Below are 9,856 nucleotides of genomic sequence, written 5' to 3' on the forward strand. Positions count from 1 at the left end.
GGGAAAAAGGCTAAAGGTGCTAACTAACAGGGCTATCAGTGGTCCCTTGAAGTGAAGTGAAGCTGGAGATAAGCGGGCCGGTGGAGATGGAGACTGTCGGACCTAGAGGCCATCTGGACCTTGTTCTCCTTAAGTGGTGCTGGGGTATGAATAAGGTTGGCTGGGGTATGAATAGGGCTGGCTGGGGTATGAATAGAGCTGGGGTACCAATAAACAGGCACGTAGCCAGGATTTTTTCTCTCCCGGTGCTAAGAGGGTGCTTGACCAATACGTGGGGGTGCTAAGAAAACAGTTGATTTTCATTACTATTTACAAGTGCATTTATTCCATATTCATAACCAGACAACTGTGCATTAGTAATAATGTTTTTCGGATGAAATGGCTATCACAATGTCAGAAATGACATGAATAATATCCAAAGTGCAGCCACAACGGGAAGTGCAATGCATTTAGCCTATGCCTGTTAACTGTGCACGCTCTTGTAAAACGAACTGTCAATCATCACTATTTTAGCGATGATATTTCTTTGCAAAAATACTTGTAAGACCGACTGGCCGACAACATGCATGTGTCTTCTTGTTCCATCCAGATCCAGATCAGCGCAATTGAATCATGTTCCCACCACCGGACAGGCGCACACTGTCAATAAATAAAAGGCTTTTCAGTTACTTACCAAGTGTTGTTTTATAGGAGGACGAAATGTCTGTTGTTGTGGTTCAGTGCAAATGAGTCTATAATCTCCTGGACAACCGGGGCCTTGGATCTTTCTGTGTGTATAGACAGGCAGACAAGGTTGCTGAGTCGAGGGTTTGCCCAGTATTTCATTCTGTATATCATGATGCGTGTACTTAGCATTTCTAGGATTATCTGAGATTTTCTGTGCGACTGTTTTGTCGATTTTGCGTATGACCTGTAAAAGTTCAAGGAAGTTTCCCTGGTTGACAGCCATGTCGTTTTCTATGTCTGCTCTCTGTGAAAGTCCCTGGTATGCAGAGTAACACAAAGACTCTTTGACTATTTTCGAATGTCTATCACTTAGAGCACTGCATATTATTAAGCCAGACTTTTTGAATAGTCCACTCATTCCACGCTGTCATTGCATATTTATGCTCCACACTAGCATTGTGTGTCTTGAAGGAACTTGTGGCCTTCTTCAAGTTCTGGTAGCCATCGTGGGTAAATGCTGCCTTCTCTCCACCATGGTTTCCTGGAAGTTGAAAGTGCCGGCATGCAAAGCAGAAAGCACGGTCCTTTGAAATAGAATATTCCAGCCATTTGTAATCCTCATACCATCTACGATTGAAGTAGCGATCCTGCTGTCCAACTTTTGTGGCTGGATAACGGCGAAGAAGAGGGGGCCTTGGTTCTTCAACAGGTGACTGGCTTAAATCAGAGGGAGCGGTGGCTGTGCTGACAGTGCAGCTAACTATGGCTGTGGGGCAGCTGGCAGCGACAAACTGCTCTGGTGCTCCCTCATGTCGTGGCTCACGAGTTTCTCTCTCCGACTCATCTTTCCTCTCTCCCTCTTTTTCTTTGGCCCCCTCGGAAACAGGGTCTGGGTCTGGATTTTCATTTTCTACCTGCACTCTTCTCTTGATCAGAAAACGGTCCATCGCAACGGGGCGAGGTGGGCGACTACCTAGCTAGGAGTTAGCTCACATAACGTGGCCACCAGACACCCCCCCCCACACACACACACACACACGTACACACACACAGATACACACTTCGTAGGGTACACACGCGGCACGAGCATGCAGCCAGGGATCGGATTGGGAACAGAATGGCTGGTTATTAACTTATACATATTTCTTCAAAAATAAAGAAAACACTAAAATGCTTGAGGGGGCTTAACTGGGGCTATGCAGATTTGTGAAGTGGCTATAGCCCCCCCTAGCCCCGGTGTAGCACTGTGCCTGCGAATACGGCTGGCTGGTGTACGAACTGGGCTGGTGTATGAATAGGGCTGGCTGGGTTATGAACTGGGCTGGTGTATGAATAGGGCTGGCTGGGTTATGAACTGGGCTGGTGTATGAATAGGGCTGGCTGGGTTATGAACTGGGCTGGTGTATGAATAGGGCTGGCTGGGTTATGAACTGGGCTGGGGTATGAATAGGGCTGGCTGGGTTATGAACTGGGCTGGGGTATGAATAGGGCTGGCTGGGTTATGAACTGGGCTGGTGTATGAATAGGGCTGGCTGGGTTATGAACTGGGCTGGTGTATGAATAGGGCTGGCTGGGTTATGAACTGGGCTGGTGTATGAATAGGGCTGGCTGGGTTATGAACTGGGCTGGTGTATGAATAGGGCTGGCTGGGTTATGAACTGGGCTGGTGTATGAATAGGGCTGGCTGGGTTATGAACTGGGCTGGTGTATAGGGTACAAATAGGGCTGGTGGGGTACGTACAAATAGGGATAGGGTACAAATAGGGCTGGTGGGGTACTTACAAATAGGGATAGGGTACAAATAGGGCTGGTGGGGTACTTACAAATAGGGATAGGGTACAAATAGGGCTGGTGGGGTACTTACAAATAGGGATAGGGTACAAATAGGGCTGGTGGGGTACGTACAAATAGGGATAGGGCTGGTGGGGTACAAATAGGGCTGGTGGGGTACATACAAATAGGGATAGGGTACAAATAGGGCTGGTGGGGTACTTACAAATAGGGATAGGGTACAAATAGGGATGGTGGGGTACAAATAGGGCTGGTGGGGGACTGTACAAATAGGGATAGGGTACAAATAGGGCTGGTGGGGTACGTACAAATAGGGATAGGGTACAAATAGGGCTGGTGGGATACGTACAAATAGGGATAGGGTACAAATAGGGCTGGTGGGGTACGTACAAATAGGGATAAGGTACAAATAGGGCTGGGGTACAATGGGGGGTGTGGTACAGATGGGGTACGAACGGGACTGGGTATCTTTGTTAGTGTTCCTAGCATAAAATCCTATTATGCCAGTTTAGACCTAAAATCTGGTTAAAATCCCATCGAGATTTAACCCTGACTGTAATTTCAGTCTACATAAATGCATGATTCACAAATCAGGTCAGATATTCACAGTAGGTGTCCACATAGCAAATAGAAGTGTGATGAGATCTGCTCTCTGTTCAGTCAGCTTGAAAAAATGTCCAACTGAAACAACAGGAGACAAAGAAAGGAAGCGAGAGGGATTTTCTCTTTCCCTCTGTTTCTGTCACCTTGGCTACTGACAGTTAGGGGAGCCCAGTCTTTAGTGGCATTGTTAAAGTGCCATCCTGGGCCCACCTCGTCTCCTACAGGTAATCCTGCATCATTCATTCATGAGGCAATGAGTGTTCGGTAAAGATTCACTATCTCCCTTGCATGAATCTGTTGGCAATAGATCCTGCTACACGTTAGGGAACATGACAACCACACTACCACTGAGCTCTCTTTAAGCTCTCTGAGCTCTCTGCTCTCCGACACAACCTTGTCTCTTGACATACTGTAATAGGCCAAGGGCAATCTCTTGCATGGATGGTGTTTGAACCTGTACTTCCCTAAGAGCATGAGGTATCCATCCATAGACATTTGGTGGTACATTGCTCCAGTCTAGAAGCTTAATATGGGCTGTATACAGTACCTGTATGCATATATCACCATTCCAGCTGTAGATTGATCAGCAGTAGTAGATTTCTACTGTGAGAGTGTGTGTGTGTGTGTGTGTGTGTGTGTGTGTGTGTGTGTGTGTGTGTGTGTGTGTGTGTGTGTGTGTGTGTGTGTGTGTGTGTGTGTGTGTGTGTGAGAGAGAGAGAGAGAGGCAGCAGGTATTGTCAGTGTTGGAATAACAGGATGGAATGATATCCAGAGCAGAGACATCAAACACCAGGAGACAGTTGAGTTATGGACCATCGACCGCATGTAGCAAGAACAAAGGGAGTGATGGAGACGGAATTGGTGGAAGAAAGAAAGAGATAAACGTATAGACTGAAAACAAGGTTTGGGTTCTGCTGTGAGTCGAGTCACCTATAGTACAGGCTCTGTGGTTTATGTCAGGGAAGGCCCAGGGAGATGCTGCTCCCATGAGGAAAGTAGAGGAGAGGAGAGGTGAGGAGAGGAGAGGAGAGGAGAGGAGAGGAGAGGAAAGCAGAGGAGATGAGAGGAGAGGAAAGCAGAGGAGAGGAGAGGAAAGCAGAGCAGAGGAGAGGAAAGCAGAGGAGAGGAGAGGAGAGGAAAGCAGAGGAGAGGAGAGGAGAGGAAAGCAGAGGAGAGGAGAGGAGGGGAGAGGAGAGGAGAGGAGAGGAAAGCAAAGGAGAGGAGAGGAGAGGAGAGGAGAGGAAAGCAGAGGAGAGGAGAGGAAAGCAGAGGAGAGGAGAGGAGAGGAGAGGAGAGGAAAGCAGAGGAGAGGAGAGGAGAGGAAAGGAAAGCAGAGGAGAGGAGAGGAAAGCAGAGGAGAGGAGAGGAAAGCAGAGGAGAGAAGAGGAGAGGAGAGGAGAGAGGGATGGAGGGATGTGTAGGGTACTGTGGGTCTAGATGATAGGAGACATTGCCCAGACGTTCCTAGCCGAGCTGTCAATCCATACCCTCCTCTCCACTCCTTCCCTCCTAACTCTCTCCCCTCTTACCTTTCCTACCTCTCTCCCCTCTTTCCTCTCTCCAATGAATCAGGGCTTGGTGCTGGACACATCAAAGACACAAATGCATCATAGATAGCAATACTATTAATTTGTCCTTCTCTGGGGGGAGGGGGATCAGCGGCAGTTATTTCAATGACCCCAACATGCCACACAAACACTACAGAGATACACACACAAACACAGCAACTGACAGGCAGACAGAAGAGCAGTCACACACACACTCTTGTCAAATTTGCAGTCTATGTCCTGTTCATTGTAGGCAGGTGCTGTTATGTGTTGCTGGTGAGTTACCTTGCTCTCTCTGTTTTTCTGGTGCGTGACAGCTCTGTATGGGCAGTCTGTCTAGCTGCTGATGAATAACCAGGCCCTCTCTGGTTATCTAGACTTCCCTTTGAGTTTCACTGAGACACAGACACATCTATCCATCTTCATCTGTCCTTTCTTTGAGTTCAGATTGAGTTGGACACCAGATCACTTTTCAACACAGTTGAAACATTTGAAAGGGCTTTTACTTTTGTGAAAACACTGACATTCGAAAGGCTTGTGATGTGTTACACAGTTTTTATAGGCTAGGTATGCTCAACAATGGAGATTGTACAAGCGCATCCCCTCATTACATACACAAATAATACACAATACAAAATACAAGCCATATAGCATCACTGCACTGAAAAACGTTCATCTGGTTCTCCTGGCTGCTTTCTCCATGCGAGGGTAAAGGGTTCATTAATGTGAGCCGTAGTCTACTGAATGCTAATGCACTTGAGATGTTCTTGAATGTGTACTTGAATAAAATAAAATAGACTGGAGGAGGGTCTGAGTGTGAACTCAATGGAGATGGGAGTCCTTGCACCGCTGTAAGTGTCAAACAGGCCGTTTAAAACGGCTACACAGTGGCTAATACATTTTTTAAACCATCCAGATTTTATTATCCATCTGCTTGGATGAATTCCTAGGTTTTAAGGCATTTCTCTTGCTTTTGGAGTATTCTGTTAAAAAAAAATAGTAAAAATAAAAATGACTAAACAATTTCACATTCTTCATATGAATAAATAACTTGAGTTAAAAACATGGTATTTTATCATTTTGTTAAAAAGAACAGTTAATGTGTTGAAAGGTCTCTAAAAGTTCGCTGTTGGTTTTGTTTTTTCTTTCGTTTATTTCTCATAAATGACAAATTTGTTACTCAAAAACCATATCACAAAGGAAGATAATAATTAGGGATGGAATTGACACATTATGGATTCTTGGATATATCCAGTAATTCTTCTTTGTCTCAAGGATATGAGTTTCATCTTATAGGAGGCCTACAAGCATAGCATGTGACACTATAAGCCTACAGTCCTTGAATGGCAAGAGTGAGAGAGAGAGAGAGAGAGAGGGAGAGAGGGAGAGAGAGAGAGAGAGAGAGTGAGAGAGAGAGAGAGAGAGAGACCCAACCAAATCATGAGAAAACAAAAAGATAATTACTTGACACATTGGAAAGAATTAACAAAAAAACAGAGCAAACTAGAATGCTATTTGGCCTTACACAGAGAGTACACAGCGGAGAATACCTGACCTCTGTGACTGACCCAAAATTAAGGAAAGCTTTGACTATGTACAGACTCAGTGAGCATAGCCTTGCTATTGAGAAAGGCCGCCGTAGGCAGACATGGCTCTCAAGAGAAGACAGGCTATGTGCTCACTGCCCACAAAATGAGGTGGAAACTGAGCTGCACTTCCTAACCTTCTGCCCAATATATGACCATATTAGAGAGACATATTTCCCTCAGATTACACAGATCCACAAAGAATTCGAAAACAAATCCAATTTTGAAAAACTCCCATATCTACTGGGTGAAATTCCACAGTGTGCCATCACAGCAGCAAGATTTGTGACCTGTTGCCACGAGAAAAGGGCAACCAGTGAAGAACACACACCATTGTAAATACAACCCATATCCATGCTTGTTTATTTTATCTTGTGTCCTTTACCATTTGTACATTGTTAAAACACTGTATATATATATATATATATATATATATATATGTCATATATATATAATATGACATTTGTAATATCTTTATTGTTTTGAAAGGGGGAGAGCGGGTGCACAGGATCGGCCTATTTGTTTGTTTAATATTAGCACCGTTTGAGAAGTATCTTCCTTCACCGATGACAAGCCACAGGCCAGAAATCTCCGTAGAAGTGTGGGAAGAAAATGTCCCTGGGTTGGGTAAGCAAATAATGTCTGTCAACTGTCTCCGTGTGACAAGGCAAACAGGCTGCAGACTTAATTAGAGAAAGCGCGAGGAGCGCCCAAACCGCTTGCGTGAGCTGAGTTGTGCCATATGCTTTTTTCACTTTCCATCTTTATAATGACTTTAGATGTTGTTTGCTTTGTGAAATAGCAAACCACATAATTATGTAGCTGGTGGCAGAACTGTTGAAAGCTGACTTTGGGGAATAGATTCTCTAAAATCATATTATTTTTCAATCATTTTAGAGTGTATGCCTACTTTTTTATAGCCTCTTCTCTCTCTCTCTCCTGCTCATGTTCATGCGCTCTCTTTCTATCACACACACACACACACACACACACACACACACACACACACACACACACACACACACACACACACACACACACACACACACACACACACACACACACACACACACACACACACACACACGCACACACACTATCAGTTTCGTCTTGATTATGGCTGACATTAAAACATTTCAACACAGTACATACACATTACATATTGGACCAATAATTGACATCCTTGTATAATCCAAAAAGACTGGAGCCATGTTCTGGGCAGCAGTGAAACAACCAGTGTTGCAGTTAGAGCTAGGGGTCCAGTCAGTGTGTGCTGGCATGTAATCCTTAAAGAAGTCGTATCACACATATGTTCACAGTGTGGCTGCATTGTACCCCTGTAATTGATAGTAAACAGGTCTCATAGTGGCGTGTTTTACAGCTTTTTCCAGCCTTGTAAATTCGGACACAGAAACCCATAGCCTCTTTCCACCATGATTTAATTGCGGGGCTCACTGGCTGCTCCATGAACATGCTTTTGTTATGGGCACCGTCAGTTGGGCCCCCTCATGGCTGCGTTAATACCAGAGACGGAAATCAAATTCCTGCCATGCTTGGCCTAACACTGGACAGTGTGTCTGATTGGGGATGGCCGGGGGCTGACAGTTTGCTCAGGACCAGAACTATGTCTTTTAATTCCCCATCAGCCACTTGGTGATAGAGCTATATATTTTAAAGTGAATGTATGGAAGTTCCATACTTTATGTTTGTTGAGCAGCTAGCTAATAGTTATGTAAGAGATTTAGATTAAAAGTCAATGTTTGTTTTGAATGTTATAGTAGGTAGCAGGTGATACGTTATAGCCCAAGCATAGTCATGTCCTTTTCTAAATGAGAAAACAATCATGTTATGGAGTTTGATATAATTGAATTGCTTCAGGTAAAGTGTTGGAGCAGGATTGTAAGAGACTTTCCAGTAGCTTCTTGTTGTATAAATTATGGTCAATAATAATCTGTTCATGTATCGGAGGCAGAGACAGATATTTTGAACCAAACAGCCACTGGGGGGAGTTTTGCCATTGTGGCTCAATCATTCATGTTGTCGAATCAACTTCCCGGATTACATCCAACACAACCCTTTGTGTGAGGGAGAGAGGGTGAGCGGGGAGAGTAGGGAGAGAGGGGTGACAGGGGGATGGAGGAGGGTGGGGGGTAGAGGAGGAGGCTGGGAGCGAATTCTTGTCCAAACATTCTGCACGCGGATTTGTATTCATTGCACCCCTGTTGCTATTGATATCATTACGCAGGGTGCTCATGCTGAGAGGCGGGGGCCTGGCCGGGCGATGGGGAGGTCACGGAGCCCGGGGCCCTAACGAGAAGTGACACTGGCTCCAGGTCAGCCAAGCATCCACCGGATTTCAATGGGAGCCGCACTTTCCCAGTCAGCGCATTAGATCAAAGATCATTACCTGTTAATCACAACACATGAGCGCGAGGGTTTCTGTTCCCTTCCCTTGGCTTCGCTACTCTATTCTGGGCTTAGTCCGGCTTTACAGGAGGCAGCTACCGGATTGGCCGGACAAACCTCCACGGCCTCCCTGAGAACTGGAGGATGCCCTCCACTCACCCATCCCACCCGCCCTGTTTCCCTCCCTTGTGATGGGAGACTACTGCTAGTTTGAGAATAGTATTTGAGCTGTTGTTGCTTTAGCTTGTCTGAAATGACTCCACAGGCTGATCAGTCAAATACTAATAGCCCTTTCTATTTTTTTTTTTACATTTGTCTTTATAAAGAGAGTTTCAAGGCTACCCAGTCTTCTATATGGCCCACTATGTTTAATACTGCTACAGTGTGTCTATGTAATAGAAATGGGAGCAGCCTTGAGGATGTGCCGAGGGTCTTTACTGTGTTGTTGTGCAGTGTCTCTCCTCAGAGCCAAGGGTCAGGCCAGCTAGGTCCAGCAGAGCCATGGTCTAATAACCCCTCTCTAATCCCATTTCGTGCTGCACCGCGTTAGGTCACATCCTCCACCCGAGCGTGGCCAAACAACGTTGAGCTCCTGCTCTCCACGAGGGATGGAGACGATACTCTGAAGGCTGGATGGAGACTGGCTGGATGAGGGAGACCTTATATCCTCTTCTGTTCCGACGCCAGACAACGGCTCCCTGATGTCAGGACACCCATCCGGACCATCATTTGTGGATGAGGTTAATAACGTGCAATGGCAGGAAGTATGTAGTGAGGATGATCCTGAAATTGCACTGTGTTTGTGAAATGGATCGATGATGAGCTAAGAAATCTAGTGACCAAGATAAAGAAAGGATATTATCGTCACTTTTTAATTTTTTTATTTTACCTTTATTTAACCAGGCAAGTGAGTTAAGAACAAATTCTTATTTCCAATGACGGCCTAGGAACAGTGGGTTAACTGCCTGTTCAGGGGCAGAACGACAGATTTGTACCTTGTCATACTCGATGAAGTCAAGAGTGACGGGGGGAAAAAACAATGAAGAACTTTGAATGTTATGTGTAGGATTTCAAACCTGTCTGCCTCTTGTTTAATCAGAGGGTATATTTATTAATATACGGTGCCAGTCAAAAGTTTGACACACCTACTCATTCAAAAAAGTGCTAAACAAATCAAAATATGTTTTAGATTTTAGATTCTTCAAAGTAGCCACCAATATTTTGCATAGCGGACTTGATAATATGTAAAAACATGAC

The sequence above is a fragment of the Oncorhynchus masou genome, chromosome 8 (genome assembly GCF_036934945.1).
Source record: "Oncorhynchus masou masou isolate Uvic2021 chromosome 8, UVic_Omas_1.1, whole genome shotgun sequence".
Lineage (NCBI taxonomy): Eukaryota > Metazoa > Chordata > Actinopteri > Salmoniformes > Salmonidae > Oncorhynchus > Oncorhynchus masou.